Source organism: Bos indicus, chromosome 21 (assembly GCF_029378745.1).
Source record: "Bos indicus isolate NIAB-ARS_2022 breed Sahiwal x Tharparkar chromosome 21, NIAB-ARS_B.indTharparkar_mat_pri_1.0, whole genome shotgun sequence".
In the NCBI taxonomy this organism is placed as follows: Eukaryota; Metazoa; Chordata; class Mammalia; order Artiodactyla; family Bovidae; genus Bos; species Bos indicus.
The window spans coordinates 51,627,268-51,648,590 of record NC_091780.1 but is presented as its reverse complement, the minus strand read 5'-3'; the positions used below and the strand labels follow the sequence as shown (position 1 = coordinate 51,648,590).

The window sequence follows — 21,323 nt, the reverse complement described above, 5'->3', positions numbered from 1 at the left end:
GATGATCTTGTCAGGTGGAGCAAGAAATGGTTATTTCAGGAAGCAAATACTGTGTTGAGAAACTAGGCAAAAAGGAGATGGGAGTGGTTATCCCACTTACGGAGAATCAACCATGGAGGTCACATGACAGGGAAGAAGCCCTGAAAGGCATCTTTCAGGGAGGAAGGGAGCATCGTGTGGGTTGAGGTGGAGGCATTTATAAAAAGTGGTCACCCATGGGAGTGTTGTAAGCCATGATAAAACTTGGTCTATGTTCTAAGGGGAATGGTCTTTAGAGAAGCATGTCATCTCAATTTTCTATTTTGTAAAGCTCTATCTGCTACCTATGGAGACAGAATAACTGTATCAGTGCAAGTGAGCAGATAATTCAGGAGGCCTCTGGAGTAGCCCAGGGGAGAAATTATGGTAAGACCAGGGTACAGATGGTCCCAAATGGAGAAAAGCAGATGAATTTAAGAAATATTTTGGTAGGTAAATATGACCAGATTAGGTGGTGGAATCGTGGAACACAAGAGTGAGGAGACAGATGATTCTTATTTTTCTCCAGGTACAGGATGATGTCATTTACCAAGCTCAAGTCTATCAAAAAAGCGTGTTTGTAGAGATGGCCAAGAGCTTAGTTTGCAACATGTTAAATTAAGGCACTTAGGTGATTGGACATATCAATTGGGAAATGACTGGCACTAAGTAAATAAATAAATGAAAGTCAATATAAAGCTTTTTATTCTCCCTTATTTTCATACTGAGCACTGCATGATGTAACTCTCTGCTCTACCTTTCAGGATTATCGAACCTAATTCATGTATTTACTTCAGTGTGTCAATTTGTCCTATCAATAAACCTGATTCTCTATGTTTTTGGGGCTCAAACATCTGGAATTATTTCAAATATCAATGATTTCAATGATTTAGCCATACATATATGGGTAAAGATATATGTATATATGTGAAGTTAAAAAAAAATAAAACACTGGTTGAGAGCATATTCAAATTTTTAAAGTTACCTTATATTTATATTACATATTTAATGTCATTAAGGCTACTTTTGGAGAAGGAAATGGCAACCCTCTCCAGTATTTTTGCCTGGAGAATCCCACAGACAGAGGAACCTGGCGGGCTGCAGTCCATGGGTTGCACAGGGTCCGACATGATTGAAGTGATATAGCACAGCACAAGGCCACCTTACTCTTTAGATGGCATACTAGCCTTGTAACTATCATTGCTGCTATGAGTATATTAAATTATGTTTAGGAAACCAGTCATGAATATTCATTGGAAGGACTGATGCTGAAGCTGAAACTCCAGTACTTTGGCCACCTGATGCGAAGAGCTGACTCATTGGAAAAGACCCTGATGCTGGGAAAGATTGAAAGTGGGAGGAGAAGGGGATGACAGAGGATGAGATGGTTGGATGGCATCACTGACATGATGGACATGAGTTTGAGTAGGCTCTGGGAGTTGGTAACGGACAAGAAAGCCTGGCGTGCTTGGCGTCCATGGAGTCACAAAGAGTCGGACGTGGCTGAGCGACTGAACTGAACTGAACTGATATATTTACACAGGCATGTACATCTCCTCTTCAGACACTATTCTTTATTCTTTAAATTTATCTGTGCTTTAGCTAAACAAGAACAGCAAAAACTGAGAAAAGTATTCTCTTCTGATCAAAACTAATTGAAAAGGCCACAGTGAGAGGAATAACCATCATAATACCACCACCTCAACTGACCTGCACTAATAACAAACATGCCTTCCATCATCTCATTCTTTCACTACTTCTCCATTCATTACTGCCACTAAGAAAGTTCCCAGTATCCCATTTAGTTTTTTAAAGGGATTTTAATGGATGTGCTATGAATTTTCAATGAGCTATTTGAAATTTGAGGAACTTAATTAGGAATGTATTTACTTTCCCTTTTTTAAGTGTAATTAATTCCATGCAAGACTTTTAGCCTAATGTTACTCCAAAGGAAAAAATAAAATGGAAAAGGAGGTTCTACTTTTACAGACTAATGGACTGGCAATTAAAAAAATTGAATTAAACATTAACTCAGAAGAGTCATTTTCAATATATAAATTATTTCTGTTTAGCCTTCTGTTGCCAGGTTAATTAAGTAAATCCCTTTGGCCTTGATTATAGCCATTAGTAAATGAAAATGTAGTTGAATTCACTAAGTCTTGTGATTTACACTAGGGAATCTACATCAGTAAATACATTTCCTTTGGCTAACAGCTTTCATAAAGTCTGATGTTTATTTAGAAAAAGTCAACCTTATCCGTGAAATACAAAAATTAATTAATTATATAATTCATTGTTTGGGTGGATAAACTCTCTGCAGCTTCTTGTGGGGTTGGTTGCCTTGAAGAAACAAACCCCAGATAGTCCACATCTAAAAAACATGTGTCCAATCACCTCAGGCTCAGAGAATATCCTCAATTTCTTTAAGAAAAGAAAAAGGTGGAAAATTTAGAACGTCTTCCTCAAGTTGTTTTATTTTAAAAAAAGCTTAAGGACAAAAGCCATGAAAGCAATTCTTAAGATAAATGAATAAATCATGTACATAAAGAGCACAAAATAATAAAATATACATAGAAAAAACCTACATTAAAATAATGATTTGTAATCTGTCTTCTGTATATTCAGATTCATCATTTTATGCTACAGTTAGAGTTATAATGAATTAACCTCAACATAACCCAATACATTCTTCTGTTTATGTCTTAAAAGTAGTCCTTCTATATTACTTTCAGTACACTAGCAATGATACACTGACGGCCTGTTTTAAATCTTATACAAGGGTAACACTATGATTCAGAAATAAATTCTTAACAGTCTCTATATTCTCTAAGGACAAGACTTGTCTGTTGCTGGCATATTAAGCTGTAATATGTTGCAAAATAAAAGTAAGGTTATTAAGTATCTCCTACTCATTCCCTTCAAGGAAATTTCAATTGCCAAGCACCAAATTACTAGGACAATCTAGGCTACATCAAATTTTGCTGTCTGTAAAAATATACCCATAATCATTTTCTGTATGGTCGCAATGTGATACAAATATATCCTTAACAGCAGCAAGAGGCACTTAAATCAAGAGTTTTGGAGAAGTAAAAAAAGAAATACTCTAAATTTAAACCAATAAACTAAAAAAACAGCAAAAAGATAGAATCTAACTTATGGACCAGGAAAGTCCAAAGTTCGAAATAACTGTCTTTACTATCAAACACTGTGAACACAAATAATCGTGTAATTAATGTATTTCCCTGATTTATCCAGCAACTAGAAAGAAGAGAGACAAACACATAGTTGGGAATTTGATTTCCCTTGTCCTTAGTTTTTCTGAATGCATATGTACAGGCTGCCATAACTCTCCTTCAGTGACACAGAGAACATGTCATTCAGTAAATCAACCAATCGAGAAAAGTACTATTTCTAGCACCAGTCCCTTACCTTCTATGAAGCAACAGGGATCACAGACCTGGAAGGAGTACTAGAGTTTCAAGAATCAAAAAACCAGGGATTTTATTCCATCTTCATAACTCATCAGCTAAGGAACTTTGATAAAATACTTGGTCATTATGAATCTATTTATTCATGTGCAACCATTATTATGCTAATCTCTCCCACATCTATGCCTCAAGACTGCAAACACAATTTGTGATAACACAAGTGAAATCTCAAAAAAATTTTTGAATATTCCATAAGAGTATAGGTTAGCAACATCAATGTGGTAGAATTTGTATCTCCAAAAAGACAGGACTCAAAAAATAAAAGAAATATTCAGTGATGAATAATATTGGCTTTTAATTTGTATATTAATTAGCAAGATTTCTAGTTAGCCTCACCTAAAGTGTTTTTAAACCCACTGGCAATGACCAAACTGAATGTGATCAACTTACTTCTGGAGCCTGAAGAGTTCCTCACTGCAGAGAAGGAGTCAGCACTCTGCCTGGCTGCTGCAGAAGACGGACAGGGTGAAAGCATCTCCAAAGTTGATTCTGAGGATGGTGACAGAAGTAAGGGTGCTCAGCTACTACATATCTTCCCAAACACCTGGCAGAATGGTTACAGGGACTCTTCAAAGGAGACAAGAACAACAACAAAAAAAGCATATCAAAACATGCTAATGCTGTATCTTTGAAAAATATGGTTGCTGTTAACTGTGTGATCAGTTTCAATCTCGATCAGGAATATCACTAAATAGAACTCAAATATTCATAGATTTGCATAATAAGGCTTTCCAGTGGAATCTGTAATATGCTCTGATTCTAATAAATATGTCAGCAGTCTGCTTTTCACTTTTGGAAGTTTTCTTATCTCATAATTGAAAATAGTTTAAACAACTGAACATCAAAGTGCAATTTTCTTTATATTTCAATGAATTTAACTTGTAGGCTATTGTTATATACTAATCATCCCTACTAAGTACCAGAAACCCTACAATGGGGATACAGCAATGAAGGAATGAATCTCATTAGTCTTGCCCTCATGGAGTTAAACAGGGCTCTCCTTTCAGCTCAGCTGGTAAAGAATCCGCCTGCAATACAGGTGCTGCTGCTAAGTCGCTTCAGTCATGTCCGACTCGGTGCGACGCCATAGACGGCAGCCCACCAGGCTCCCCAGTACCCCTGGGATTCTCCAGGCAAGAATACTGGAGTAGGTTGCCATTTCCTTCTCCAATGCCTGAAAGTGAAAAGTGAAAGTGAAGCCCTCAGTTGTGTCTGACTCTTAGCGACTCCATGGACTGCAATACAGGTGACCCCGGTTCAATTCCTGGGTCGGGAAGATCTGCTGGAGAAGGGATCGGCTACCTACTCCAGTATTCTCAGGCTTCCCTCGTGGCTCAGCTAGTAAAGAATCTGCCTGCAATGCAGGAGATCTGGGTTGGGAAGATCCCCTGGAGAAGGGAACGGCTACGCACCCCAGTGTTCTGGCCTGGAGAATTCCATGGACTTTATAGCCCATGGGGTCACAAAGAGTTGGACATGATTGAGTGCCTTTAACTTTCATGGAGTTAATAGTTTGCCAAATTGCCTGTTTTATTCTTAAATAGATAAAATTCACTTATTTCAACCCATACATCTAGGGAGAAAATACAGAAACGTGCCATTTGTATTTTAACTCCACGTCAGCAGATTGCTGATTTCTATCTGTTTCTAAAAGTTCTATGTCAATCTAAATAATAATCAACCTAGCTCTATGAGACACAATATTTACTTGCTTTCCCTCAAGATCTATATAATAGTATCACTGACACTCAATCACTGTCAATTTTTAATGTAGAAATCGGCTAAGTTTTAAAAATGTTCTTGAAATGAGTAAAAGCATTTTTATTTTACTTTGGCTATGACTTATTTTATCCACAGAGACAAAGGTGAGGAGTAGTACAATTCTAAAGAGTGAGAATAAAAATAGACTGAAGATGATACAAGGATCACTCAAGTTTAGCTTATTGTTTCTGCTATCTCCATTTGTAAAGATGTGTGAATGATCTTATAAAGTCAAATTTTAATATGTTAGAGATGTAAAAATTATGACTTTATCCAAAGAGAAAGGTAAACTATTGCTAAGTTAATATGGAATTTATTCCAAAATTCTAAAAATCAATGCACAGATAAAAGATAAAGTTGACTAAAAGTACAAGAATCTGCCTGCAATGCAGGAGACCTGGGTTCTATCCCTGAGTTGGAAAGATCCCCTGGAGAATGGAATGGCTACCCACTCCAGTATTTTCTAGCTTGGAGAATTCCATAGACTATTCCACGGGGTTGGAGAATCAGATATGACTGAGAAACTTTCACTTTTCACATTACATTTTCTTTATTTCAAAGTATTTTTATGAATTTGACAACCAATGCTATCTTTAAAATTTATATTTATTATAAAAGAAATATATTATAAAATTATAGAATAAATAAGACATAACCCCTATCAGTTCAGTTCAGTTACTCAATCATGTTCAACTCTTTGCAACCCCATGAACTGCAGCATGACAGGCCTCCCTGTCCATCACCAACTCCTGGAGTTCACCCAAACTCATGTCCATAGAGTTGGTGATGCCATCCAGCCATCTCATCCTCTGTTGTTCCCTTCTCCTGCACCTAATCCCTCCCAGCATCAGAGTATTTTCCAATGAATAAACTCTTCACATGACGTGGCCAAAGTATTGGAGTTTCAGCTTTAGCATCAGTCCTTCCAAAGAACAACCAGGACTGATCTCCTTTAGAATGGACTGGCTGGATCTCCTTGCAGTCCAAGGGACTCTCAAGAGTCTTCTCCAACACCACAGTTCAAAAGCATCAATTCTTCGGCACTCAGCTTTCTTCACAGTCTAACTTTCACATCCATACATGACTACTGGAAAAACCATAGCCTTGACTAGATGGACCTTTGTTGGCAAAGTAATGTCTCTGCTTTTTATTATCCTATCTAGGTTGGTCATAACTTTCCCTCCAAGGAGTAAGCATCTTTTAAATTCATGGCTACAATCACCATCTGCAGTGATTTTGGAGCCCAGAAAAATAAAGTCTGACATTGTTTCCACTGTTTCCCCATATATTTCCCATGAAGTGATGGGACCGGATGCCATGATCTTCGTTTTCTAAATGTTGAGCTTTAAGCCAACTTTTTCACTCTCCTCTTTCACTTTCATCAAGAGGCTTTTGAGTTCCTCTTCACTTTCTGCCATAAGGGTGGTGTCATCTGCATATCTGAGGTTATTGATATTTCTCCTGGCAATCTTGATTCCAGCTTGTGCTTCTTCCAGCCCAGTGTTTCTCATGATGTACTCTGCATAGAAGTTAAATAAGCAGGGTGACAATATACAGCCTTGACGTACTCCTTTTCCTATTTGCAACCAGTCTGTTGTTCCATGTCCAGTTCTAACTGTTGCTTCCTGATCTGCATATACGTTTCTCAAGAGGCAGGTCAGGTGGTCTGGTATTCCTATCTCTTCCAGAATTTTCCACAGTTTATTGTGATCCACATAGTCAAAGGCTTTAGCATTATGAATAAAGCAGAAATAGATGTTTTTCTGGAACTCTCTTGCTTTTTCCATGACCCAGCGGATGTTGGCAATTTAATCTCTGGTTCCTCTGTCTTTTCTAAAACAAGCTTGAATATCTGGAATTTCACGGTTCATGTATTACTAAAGCCTGGCTTGGAGAATTTTGAGCAGTACTTTACTAGCGTGTGAGATGAATGCAATTGTGCGATAGTTTTAACCCCTATACAGAGATATAAATAAATAATATGCCAACCATCTGAGATAGCTATTGCTTGCCTTTTCATTCATTTCCTTCCATATATTTTAAAATACATTTTACATATATAATATATATATATGGCAAAAATGTAAGAAAGATACAGCCCTCTCAGAAAGAACCAATTTCATATTTCAGAACATACTCTCAGAAATATTTTATGCATATATAAATGTGTGTGCATATGTGTAGATTTTTATTCATATATAAGAATACTGTATGCCATTTTGTCCTATTCCTTTAATATATCATGGCGATTATTCCATTTCTATCTTCTATCATCAACATCATCCATCCTATCAGTCAATATCTATCATATGAATACAACATAATCTGCTCATAATACATCCCAACTGAAAAGCACCATTTCTAGGATTTTGTTATTATAAAAAGAAGATATTATCATAAAAATGATATAACTCATATCTACACATGTGTGTGACTGAATAGTATATTAAATTCCTGGCATAAGTATCATAAGCTCCTAGAACTAAAATATTTAAGCCAAGAAACCTAATTGTTTTAGAAATTTTATTTTCCCTTATCTGCAGTAATGAGGTAGCATTTACTACAGCAAGTAGTATTGTTACTACAGCAAGAATAAATTTGAATTTAGAATTTTACTTTATAATAGTGCATTATGATAACAAAGTATAAATACTTCCAATTATTTTTTTAATTGATAACATTTTTTAAAATTTTATTTTATTTTTAAACTTTACATAATTGTATTAGTTTTGCCAAATATCAAAATGAATCTGCCACAGGTATTCATGTGTTCCCCATCCTGAACCCTCCTCCCTCCTCCCTCCCCATACCATCCCTCTGGGTCGTCCCAGTGCACTAGCCCCAAGCATCCAGTATCGTGCATGGAACCTGGACTGGCAACTCATTTCATACATGATATTTTACATGTTTCAATGCCATTCTCCCAAATCTTCCCACCCTCTCCCTCTCCCACAGAGTCCGTGGGAAGATTTGGGAGAATGGCATTGAAATACTTCCAATTATTATGCTAACTAAAAGAAAAAGAAAAAAACTAAGGATTGATAATTAAGGGTATTTCTTTGTCTTCATTTTAATATGAAAATTATAGAAACTGATACAATCCTATATAATTCAAATTCCCCAGGCAAAGTTCTTTATATGTATGGCTACATAATTTATTAATGACAACATTTTTCTTTTGTTATACTGTCTTTAATTAAGCAATTACTATATTATGCTTATCTAAATCAATTCTCTCAAGAATCAAATGAGTTAAACACATATTCATCTACATCAATATTTAAAAAGAGGAGGAATAGAGATAAGTTAAGAAATCTTTAACAAGGTTGTAGAGCTAGTACCTGCCAAAGCTGAAGGTCTCATCAGTGCTTCAGTCGTGTCCGACTCTGTGTGACCCCACAGATGGCAGCCCACCAGCTCCCCCATCCCTGGGATTCTCCAGGCAAGAACACTGGAGTGGGTTGCCATTCCCTTCTCCAATGCACGAAAGTGAAAAGTGAAAGTGAAGTTGCTCAGTCGTGTCCGACTCCTAGCGACCCCATGGACTGCAGCCCACCAGGCTCCTCCATCCATGGGATTTTCCAGGCAAAAGAGTACTGGAGTGGGGTGCCTTTGCCTTCTCCGCTCACCAGGGGTATCTCACTACAAATCAATGCTCTTATATCTCATAATGCAAGTGAAGATTTTAGACAGCTATTATAGATTCTATAGTGAACAAACCTAAAATGGTGCTATTTCTTTTGGGGGGACAGTGGGTCCACGTATTTTTGGCAATGCCAAAAACAAAGAGATTTTAGACTGTGATTCTAATAAAGCATTTTTCCTGTGAGATCTCATAAAAACTTCCTTTTCTTCTTGATAGTATGTTTAAATAAAACATCTTATAAGAAATTCTGATCAGTTCCATAGTTCCAAGTTGTTGCTATGTTGGCCTTCTTCCACAGTCTTAGAAAATTTGGCAACTGTTACTGTTTATGTACATGTATTCCCAAGAATATGGTTCTCCCTCTAACAATTATCTTTGATGCCAATATGAAACTCCAAAAAGAACTCAGAAAACATGGGCAAAACTCTAGGAGTTATTAAGGAATATCTTTTTTTCTCATCAATAATAACTGTTCATCAGCCATCTAAACATGTATTTTAATTTGAATCTCACTATCAGTAAAGGCAAAACTTTAAACTCTTATGAACCTTGGTTGGAACCATCACTATGACAGTATTCCTCAGTTTTCTCTTTTAAAATAATAATTAAAAAACAATATTATAAAACACTGTTATTATTTCAAAGCATAGTATATATGAAAGTATCAATCAAAATGTGTTATTCACTTTAGGGCATTCAATGATTTTATTTCCCTCCTGAAAAGCTACAAACAAAGACAGCATATTAAAGAGCAGAAACATTACTTTGCTGACAAAGGTCCATCTAGTCAAAGCTATGGTTTTTCCAGTAGCCATGTATAGATGTGAGAATTGGACCATAAGGAAAGCTGAGCATCAAAGAATTGATGTTTTTGAACAGTGGTGTTGGAGAAGATTCTTGAGAGTCCCTTGGACTGCAAGGAAATAAAACCAGTCAATCCTAAAGGAAATCAGTCCTGAATATTCATTGGAAGAACTATGCTGAAGTTGAAGCTCCAGTACTTTGGCCACCTGATGTGAAGAGTTGACTCATTAGAAAAGACCCTGATGCTGGGAAAGATTGAAGGTGGGAGAAGGGAATGACAGAGGACAAAATGGTTGGATGGCATCACCTACTTAATGGACATGAGTTTAAGCAAGCTCCAGGAGATGGTGAAGGACAAGGTAGCCTGGAGTGCTGCAGTCCATGGGGTCACAAAGAGTCAGACACGACTGAGCGAATGAACAACAACAAAGAGAACTTCTTCCTAAGGCTGCCTTAAGTTTTAGCGCATTAAACCTTAAGGAAATCCTGAAATATTTGAAGCTAACAGTAAAATAATATTAAGTATTCCTTTCAATTTAAATATCCAGGATTTGAACAACTACAAATCCACCAAATAGCATCATTACTGATTTTTCTCTATCCTTTTGCTATCTCTAATAGTACAAAATAATACGTTCTTTTTGTTTAGTTGCTGTCATGTCTGACTCTTTTGAGACCCCATGGACTGTAGCCCACCAAGCTTCTCTGTCCATGGGATATCCCAGGGAAAAATACTGGAATAGGTTGCCATTTCCTTCTCCAGGGCATCTTCCTGACTCAGGGATCAAAACTGGGTCTCCTGTACTGACAGGTGAATTCTTTATCACTGAGCCACCAAGGAAGCCCCACAGAATAACATGAGGGAGGTGTTTTACATTAGTCCTTAATTATATTTACCTTGTATTGAAAATGAATAAAAGTCAAACACAATCATCCAGATAGATGTTTGATCTTCATGAAGCAAAAAGTGAGAATTTTGGATACATGTGAACAAATGAATCATGGTTTCACTGAAGTTAATTTAATCAGCTATTTAATAATCATATATGGCTTGGCATAATATGACCATGATCCTTAGTGCACTACTTCAAAAATGAGGGTATAACACAAAAAGTGCTATTTTATTAAGACAAATAGCTTGAAAAAATGAACTAGAACTGCAAAATAAAATTGGAAATTACTTCACATAAATGAGTTTTTTAAATGCATAAATATTCAGAAGGATTCATATAAACACTATTGCTAAAGCAAGCTTGCCTCATCACCAGCATTGCTAAACCTAATTTAAAAATTAAATTAGAGACACTGATTGAATACGGAAATGCATTTGTGTTACTGGATAAAAGTGTAGTATCATGCACTTGACTATAGGAAAATGTTTACAAATTATTATACACATCCAGGATCATATGATAAATAAATTAATGCGGCACTAGAACATTTATTGCTTAATGTAAATGTCACATTGTAAATGAGAACAACTAATCATTCCTTTCCTCTAATAGCAAGAGTTCAGCAGTTAAATAAAACATAAATCTTGGTGACCTAAAAATTTTATTACTGCATTTGCAATTTCCTGTTAACAAGTCAAGAAAATAACTTCAAGTAATGCTATATTTCAGTAAGATACAACCCAAGGTGAAGGGCTGTTTTAGAAGGGGCAGAAGGTGGGTATAGGTGGTTGTTGGCTTTGGATTTTTTTTAAGGAGCTGACTCCTTCACTAAATCTCATAATGATAATTTAACATAATAGATTTTTCTTGATAAACAATGGATACTAAATTAATATCTGATTTAGTGATAAAGCAAATGCATCATCCCAATTTGACTTTAATTATAAAAATCTACTAGATTTTGCCCGCAAGAGTCCTACACAAAAATAAGTAAAAGAAATGTAAAATAGGCTGAACGAAGATTACAGGGTTAATGAACTACCTTCCCTTGCATAACTAATAATATCTTCTTATATGACAGAATCAAAAAAATGCAAAATAGTAATAAAAAATACTCCAATATATAAATCATTCAGAAGCTAAAATTTCTCGTCTTTTAATTTCTTTTAGTTTTCTCTGAATTAAATGTTTCCTTTATTTTTTTGAATTTCAAAGATTAGAAAATATTTTTTTTCTTCTTAAAGACAACTTCGATTGGCACATCTTCATCCCCTGGTGAAGTGAGAGAGTTGTCCTTTTACTTCTTCCTGTCCTAGATCGTGGTCTAGTCTAACACTATAAATGTCAGTTCTGCTCTGTTTCCTTGAAACAGGGGAAAATAAAGTACAACATTCTGGTTACTCTTAGTGATTTGGAAAAAAAATCAGCAGACAGATATTAGGGTCACTCCTGGATGAGGGCACGGCAACCCCCTCCAGTATTCTTGCCTGGAGAAGCCCATGGATAGAGGAGCCTGGCAGGCTAGAGTCCATGGGGTTGCAGAGAGTCGGACGCGACTGAAGTGACTTAGCAGGCATGCAATCTTCACTTCAGTGTGTCACCTTGGTAACATTATTTTTCAATTAAAGGAGAATATCAGTAAGTTCTTATCAAGGCAATGTTTATTATCTACACATACCATTTCATTCTCCCCCCTTCACTCCTTTGTTCTTTCCTGAATCCCCGTTTCTTCCTTTCTTTCCTTTTTCCTGCCTCCCTCCATTGCTCCCTCCATTCCTTTCTGGCCTCCCTGTCTACTGTGACTCCTGATTTACTGAGAACTTTTGTCTCTTAGTTTTAAAATGGTTATAATAACACTGACACCATAGTGTCATTTTGAATGTTCTTTGATATTACACATATGCATACAGTTGTGGATGTGAGTAATGCATGTGTCTAATATAACTTGCCAAAAATGTTTATATTTTATATAAATCAAACGCCTCTACATTTCAACTTATTTCCACTGATTCTGCCCTCTTTCCACTTCTTTCTTCAGAGTACCAACAAAGTTTCCTATCAGGTTGAGATACCAAGTCTTTAACTGTAGTCCATACTGGCGTTGGTGCTTTGTCTCCATCTGATCTCTGAACATTTGGGGCAGTGACCCATCAACTTCCTTAGACCATCTATACATGCGGGTTCTCGCCCTTCACCTTACTGCTCCTCCCTCTATCCCCCTCTGCTTCTCTCCCCCTCCACACATCCCTTCCTCTCCTTTCATTATTTCCTTTCCTCTACAACCTCACCTCTTGCAGGTGAAAACAGAAATCATTTCATAAAGACAGCATAACACTGCATACATCTTTGAATCATAAGAATTTTTAAAGCACATTTTATAGAACTTCAAAACATGTCTATTATATGTATATATATACTATCTTCAAACTCTGACTCATGCAGAAATCTGTAGAAAGCAGATCACTTTTAATATGCAGATGAGAAAGTGCATGTCCCATATGTTTATTAATATTCATAATACAAGTAATACATGAGTACACTTCTTTTAAAGTTGAGTATAATCGATAGGAGTTAGGGATGGGGGACAGAGGCAGCTGTGGGTACAGAAGAGTAGCAAGAGGTATTATGAGGATAGAACCATTTGGTATTTTGACTGTGTTTGTACATACTTACATGTGATAAAATTTAGAAAACTGAGTATCAACACATATAAGAATATGTTTAGCTGCTAAACCTGAATAAGGTCAGTGGATAAGAGCGATGTCAGTGTCCTGACTGAGATACTAGATTTTATACTACAGTTATGCAAGATGTATTACTGGGAGAAGCTAGGAGTAGGACATATGGGGATCTCTTTGTATTATTTCTCACATCTGCATGTGAATCGACATAATGGTACATCATGCGCCTTGGAATAACCCTTATCAGGCAACAGTATCAGGCTGCAATCTCAGCATTCATTAATAGAAAAGGAACATTAAGAACACCAAGTTTAGCAACTGCAGTGAATTATTCAATCCTTTTTTAAACCACATCTTGAATACAATGTCTCCAGGAGAACTACAAAAAAAACACCCAAAAACCCTTAAATCCACTAATCAAGGAAAAGCACCTCACTGCCTCTCACACTGGGTACCAGAGCACAGCAGTTGCTTTACTCTAAGGGATAAAAATTAGGTTTTGTGCCACTAAAGTGTGTACGGTAAATTATCCAACTGCCATTTACCTTGCTGGACTGAGGCGGAACAGAGTCTCTCTACCTGCTCTTACCTTCATTAGCCAAAAAACAAAAGAAAATATGGATTTCTGGTGCTTGGGAAATGTGAGATGGTTTAAAATACTGGGAGAAAATGCTGCATGTGTGGATAGGAATTATTCTGTTTTTGTTGTGGTGGTGGCTGTTTCTTTGTTTTTAATTTATTACTTTAAGCTCTATTCAAAATGCTAAATACACTATATTATAAATAGATCTATTTGACATTTATATATCCAAAGTCATGAATTTATGGTCTAAGTAAATTCACACTGGCATACTATATATACAGTATACTTTAAATACCTACATAGTATATACGTACATTATATTAGAAATACTTACTTTATGCATATATAGATAAAGCAGACATTTCTAATATGCACACCCTCATGAATATATACAAGAAGAGTATATAAATAAAAATGTATGTAGAAAGATTGAGCCTGCCTTATAACAGTCACAGCATACATTCTAGACCAAAGATAGTGAGTTGAATAGAGGCTGTCAATCCTGGGCAACTGTTGAGCAATTATAAATTGGATTCACAGTGGATTAAAAGAAGGTTCTGGAGCAATCTCAAATGAACCAAGGACTACCTGGAGATTGGAAGCTAGAATCATTGCAAACATGCTAATAGGCAATATGGATGTAGAAAATATCTAGAAGCATGAGGAGTACTTCCTTCTGGTAGAAGGGTGGGGAGGACTTAAACACATTTACAACTACAGGAAAGAACTGAGAGAATGGGGTGAGAGGTGTCACAATCATGTGCCCCTAGTGGTACATCACATGCCTTAGGTCTCCTATTGGCTTATGAACTCTTTGAGGTCCAAGAACACCATATGAGTAATTGAATGTATATGTAGCACCAAGCATATTCACTACATATAACAGATGCTCAAGAAATACAAATTAAAGATTTTCAACTGCAAATAAAGGAAAATCATATACTAGAAATCTCAGAGAAGTTACCACCTGTGAAAGTTTCTAAGAGAAAAGATGACTCAAAAAACAAAGAAATTCTAAAAGTAAAATACAAATAATGCAACTAGAAATGATTCTGAAGGCAGAGAGGTAACTGGAAAAAGAAGTTAAAGAAATGATGAAGACTATATAAGAAGAATTCTACATAAGGTCAGATTATATAAAAGAGCACATATAAAAAAGATAGAAGAAAGGACACAAAACCAAAGATGAATATAAAATAGTGTTTGCAAAGCACTTTCAGATACATAATTTCATTAGAGAGTAACCCTGCTGTCCTTGGTCTTTTCTTGTTCATCATTTTGACACTAAATTGCAAAAGGACATAAGAAACAGTGCTTATTAAATCTGTGAATCTGTGACTGACACAAAACTGGGATTTAAAAATGTCTCCATAGGTTTAATAGATGAGCCAAGGCTGTCAAGATGAAATATAATAAAACCAAAAGTAAAGATGCTTAGATTCAGAAACCGAACCATTAAAGTGCAGGGTGAGGGATAGATCTTTAAAGGAAGCTGATATGAAATTCACGTATAGGTGTTAATTGTCTCCGTGATTCCAAGGGTCAACAATTTCACGGCTGCAATCTCAGCATTCAGCAATAGAAAAGGAACATCCAGAACACCAAGTTAACAGCTTCAGTGAATTATCTGGTCCTTATCAAACCACATCTGTAATATAGTGTGTCTCCTTCTGAAATCGAGCGAAACATGTCTCTAGACAGATACCCAAGGACAGTACGGCCAAGCCCAACCACTGCAAGTTAAAAAAAAAAAAAAAAGTTGGAAAGAAAAAAAATGGAAACTTTATTTTGGGAAAGAGATAAGACACAGGTGAGATATTTTCAAATATTCTTTGTAGGGATGTGGGAGATGGAGGTGTTAATGCCAGAGAACATGACGTGAAGTGAAGGCCAAAAGCAACATTAGGAACAGGCTATCTGAATAGTCCTTCAGGAGGAGGGGCTGTAGGAGGCAGTGAGTTCATTGTTTGTTAAGAAGTTTATTCTAAATGGGTATCAAAAATGACAACATCCCCCAACCCCCTCCTGTTCACACCTGGCTTGCAGGATCTTGGTTTCCCACCAGGGATCGAACCCAGGGCCCCAGGAGTGAAAGTGCCGAGTCATCACCACTGGACGGTCAGGGAATTCCCCAAGACGACATTCTCGTGTGGGATTTAAGGCTGGACAGGATGGCTGTGAGGGTATCTCCAAATATTACGGTCCTTCTGGGACTACCTCTAATTCAGTTCAGTTCTGCCTCTAATTAGAAGGAAATGGCAACCCACCCCAGTATTCTTGCCTGGAGAATCCCACGGACAGAGGAGCCTGGTGGGCTACAATCCATGGGACGGCAAGAATCAGACACGACTTCGCGACTAAACCACCACCACCACTAATAAGGAAGCGCTGGCCTTGCTCCAAAGGGAAACCAACTTGCCTGCACCCTCAGAGTACAGCTCTGCTTGGAAAGGTCTCTTCAAAGTGATGAGATAAATCCATGCATGCATCATCGCTAAATTTATAATGTGATAAATATTTAAGACTGAATATAAATGAGAAAATTTACCTCATTCCTTAGGACTATCAAGAAGCAATATGTTTCTCTTCAAACACACAGGTATGGGGGAAGGGTACAGTTTTAATTAACTTTTCAATATGTTCTAGTCTGTGATTTTCACATTTGACCAAGGGAACTGTAACTTCCTCTATAACTCTAAAAATATATGCATTTAAATTTTACTATTAATTCACTATATACTATCAGGACTTTGATAAGTCTCTGAGAAAAAGCACAACTTGATTTTCTTCTTTACTGATTATATGCATTAGGCAAGTTGGTGCTGCCTAGGTGTAACTGAGCTGAGAATAAAATAAAAGCCATTTTTAATATTTTATTTGTGTACTTTATTATTTTCCAAGCTTTTCTACACAGTATTTAGGTTGGCCTTCAAAATAGTCTTAAAGAGGCAGGTAGCACTGTTATTTGATGATGTTTCTGAGGCCCAGATATAAGTCATTTGCACAAGGCCATGATACTATTTTTTGCCTTTTCATACTATTCACGGGGTTCTCTGATTTATTGACTATGCTAAAGCCTATGACTGTGTGGACCACAACAACGTCTGGAAAATCTGAAAGAGATGGGAATACCAGACCACCTGACCTGCCACTTGAGAAATCTATATGCATGTCAGGAAGCAACAGTTAGAACTGGACATGGAACAACAGACTGGTTCCAAATTGGGAAAGGAGTACATCAAAGCTATATATTGTCACCCTGCTTATTTAACTGATATTCAGAGTACATCAAGAGAAACCCTGGGCTGGATGAAGCACAAGCTGGAATCAAGATTGCCAGGAGAAATACAATGACCTCAGATATGCAGATGACACCACCCTTATGGCAGAAAGTGAAGAAGAACTAAAGCGCTTCTTGATGAAAGGGAAAGAGGAGATTGAAAAAGTTGGCTTAAAACTCAAAATTCAGAAAACAAAGATCATGGCAACTGGTTCCATCACTTCATGGCAAATAGATGGGGAAATAGTGGAAACAGTGATAGACTTTATTTTTGGGGGCTCCAAAATCACTGCAGATGGAGACTGCAGCCATGAAATTAAAAGACGCTTGCTCCTTGGAAGGAAAGTTGTGACCCACCTAGACAGTATATTAAAAAGCAGAGACATTACTTTGCCAACAAAGGTCTGTCTAATCAAGGCTATGGTTTTTCCAGTAGTCATGTAGGGATATGAGAGTTGGACTATAAAGAAAGCTGGGCACCGAAAAATTGATGCTTTTGAAGTGTGGTGTTGGAGAAGACTTTTGAGAGTCCCCTGGACTGCAAGGAGATCCAACCAGTCCATCCTAAAGGAAATCAGTCCTGAATATTCATTGGAAGGACTGATGCTGAAGCTGAAGCTCCAATACTTTGGCCACCTGATGCGAAGAACTGACTCATTTGAAAAGACCCTGATGCTGGGAAAGATTGAGGGCAGGAGGAGAAGGGGGTTGACAGAGGATGAAATGGCTGGATGGCATCACTGACTCCATGGACATGAGTTTGAGTAAACTCAGGGAGTTGGCAATGGACAGGGAGGCCTGGTGTGCTGCAGTCCATGGGGTCACAAAGAGTAGGACATGACTGAGCGACTGAACTGAACTGATGACACTGTTTGTAGTAGAGAATTTCTAACTCCTTATGTCTCCTTCCATTCAACTGTATTTTTCTAATTTATACAAAAAGTTACACAGGCATAAGAAACTTCAAGTTGTGTCAAAGAAGAAGGGAACAGATATCCCTAAAAGGATGAGAGTAACAAGAAATAATAAACTGGAAATTCCATTCATAGGATTCAAATTGGTAATTCATGTGTGCACACATTTTCTACTTTATTTTATAGCTAAGGGCTATATATGCTTAAATTTACCTCAGCATATCAAAACTGGATAAGCTGAACAGAATATATATTTTAATATGGAAATGCAAGTTAGAGATATAGTTTCAAAATGTGCATGTATTCCTATTGATGTTGGCTTGACTTTACCATTATTTAGATCATTTTATTAAAATACATGCTGGTTTTCTAACCTGCTATTTCTTAATGAATGTAATATTTAGTGGTGGTGACACTCAAAATTAGGATGAAAATTTTCCCATTTTATCAGTAAGCTTCTCTGGACTTATAATCTTAATACCCTAGCTCTGCTTGCACTCATGCCTCTACTTCATTCCACTACCTTTATTATGATTTAATATTTCACTATCCCTCACTTGCATTAATACAACAGCCTCATAAGTGGAATCTGTGCTCCTGTCTTACCACAAGACAACATAGCTTCCATATTTTCATTTTACCACTACTGTCATGATTATCTCTATAAAATGCAAATTAAAATATGTATCACATATAAAATTCTAGTATGGCATACAAGTCCCATAAGCATCTGTCTCCCACCATTCTTCATGCCTTAAGCTCCAAGCATACTAACCATATACTTTTGAAGACAACTTTGAAATTTCAAATTATGTTTGCAAACCCTCAAACCAACTTCCCTTTTGGATATGTGAGGCCTCTGAATCAGATGCTTCTTCAACACAGAGTATCCATATCCCTCTTCTTTGCCTAGCTAACTCCTTATTTCTAAATTTAGTTCTAATAACTGAGACTCCCTCATAGCTCAGACAGTAAAGAATCTACCTGCAATGCAGGAGACCAGGGTTCAATCCCTGGGTCAGGACAATGCCCTGGAGAAGGGAATGGCTACCCACTCCAGTATTCTAGCCTGGAGAATCTCATGGCCAAGCGGAACCTGGCAGGCTATAGTCCATGGGGTCACAAATAGTCAGACAGGACTGAGTGACTAAGACTTTCACTTTTCATTTTCAAGAGGAAAAAATTAAGAATAGATTACATAATCAAATCTACATTAAAAAAAATATTCTGGCTAATGATGGCTAATGTGGAAGAAAACAAACCACTTAAGCGATGTTTTCCATAGTCCGGAGAAGGAAATGGCAACCCAATTTTTAGAACAGAATGGTGGCAGGGGCAAAAATGGAACTTCATACAGATATGTTGGATGTGCCACAAAACAACAACAACAATAATACACACACACACAAAAACAGAATTTGGAATTGTGACCCTATAGCTTAAGAGTTTTATGACTTAGGGAAAAGTCATTTTACCTAAGCACCAGTGACTTCATCTTATATATTTTACATGAGAGTTAAATGAGATCATGTAAATAGAGTGTGCACAAAAGCTTGGAATGAAGCTGGTAGTCAAAGGGTCAGCTTACCTTTGAAAAGTATCAAGTCTAATTTGTTCGAGGCTAATTTAAAAAGTCGGTAAGTACTTCAGATATTGGAAATGAACTTATACAAAAAAAATGGTTCCCTAAGTTCATACAAATGGAAAACATGATGTTTAAAAAAAAAAAAGGTTTAGATCATTTTAATCATGAGCTAAAGGAAAATAGAATGACAAGAGCTGCAGTCTGTGTACGCTTAGATCTTGGTTCCTCACACTTCTTTTATTTTTCCTTGGGCAAGTGAATTAAATTCTTGCATTATCAAATATTTTTTATTAAAAGGAAGTACTGGGCTATATAACGATATCGTTTCTTCTCATTTTAGAGTTGAACATCTAGATAACAAATGCCCAATCTGTGCAGGGCATTCTACTGGGTACTACTATTGTACCAACCATATGTGAACCTTTTGCTTGATTAACATACAAATATGTAAATAAGAAATTACCAACAATGAGAGAAGGAAAGGCAATGTCAAATTCTCTGAAGAATTTGCCAAACAATGTCATTTTAGGGGTCTATAGTTTTGCCAAGAAAATGCACTGGTCATAACAAACACCCTCTTCCAACAACACAAGAGAAGACTCTACACATGGACATCACCAGATGGTCAACACCAAAATCAGACTGATTATATTCTTTGCAGCCAAAGATGGAAAAGCTCTATACAGTCAGCAAAAACAAGACCAGGAGCTGACTGTGGCTCAGACCATGAACTCCTTATTGCCAAATTCAGAAGGAAATTGAAGAAAGTAGGGAAAACCACTAGACCATTCAGGTATGATCTAAATCAAATCCCTTATGATTATACAGTGGAAGTGAGAAATAGATTTAAGGGCCTAGATCTGATAGATAGAGTGCCTGATGAATTATGGAATGAGGTTCATGACATTGTACAGGAGACAGGGATCAAGACCATCCCCATGGAAAAGAAATGCAAAAAAGCAAAATGGCTGTCTGGGGAGGCCTTACAAATAGCTGTGAAAAGAAGAGAAGCGAAAAGCAAAGGAGAAAAGGAAAGATATAAACATCTGAATGCAGAGTTCCAAAGAATAGCAAGAAGAGATTAAGAAAGCCTTCTTCAGCGATCAATGCAAAGAAATAGAGGAAAACAACAGAATGGGAAAGACTAGGGATCTCTACAAGAAAATCAGAGATATCAAAGAAACATTTCATGCAAAGATGGGCTTAATAAAGGACAGAAATGGTATGGACCTAACAGAAGCAGAAGATATTAAGAAGAGATGGCAAGAATACACAGAAGAACTGTACAAAAAAGATCTTCACGACCCAGATAATCACGATGGTGTGATCACTCACCTAGAGCCAGACATCCTGGAATGTGAAGTCAAGTGGGCCTTAGAAAGCATCACTACGAACAAAGCTAGTGGAGATGATGGAATTCCAGTTCAGCTATTCCAAATCCTGAAAGATGATGCTGTGAAAGTGCTGCACTCAATATGCCAGCACATTTGGAAAACTCAGCAGTGGCCACAGGACTGGAAAAGGTCAGTTTTCATTCCAATCCCAAAGAAAGGCAATGCCAAGGAATGCTCAAACTACCACACAATTGCACTCATCTCACACGCTAGTAAAGTAATGCTCAAAATTCTCCAAGCCAGGCTTCAGCAATATGTGAACTGTGAACTTCCTGA

General features: G+C 37.0%; 1 protein-coding gene across 2 annotated transcripts in view; it reads right to left on the bottom strand.

The window, feature by feature from the left end:
* The window catches only part of LRFN5 (leucine rich repeat and fibronectin type III domain containing 5), a 318,530-nt gene that overhangs the window by 152,427 nt on the left and 144,780 nt on the right, over positions 1-21,323 (bottom strand). For both annotated transcript variants that reach the window (XM_070775496.1, XM_070775497.1), the window contains exon 2: positions 3,897-4,073. The gene's annotated coding sequence lies outside the window, so the exon portion shown is untranslated. The remainder of the gene's footprint in view (positions 1-3,896; positions 4,074-21,323) is intronic.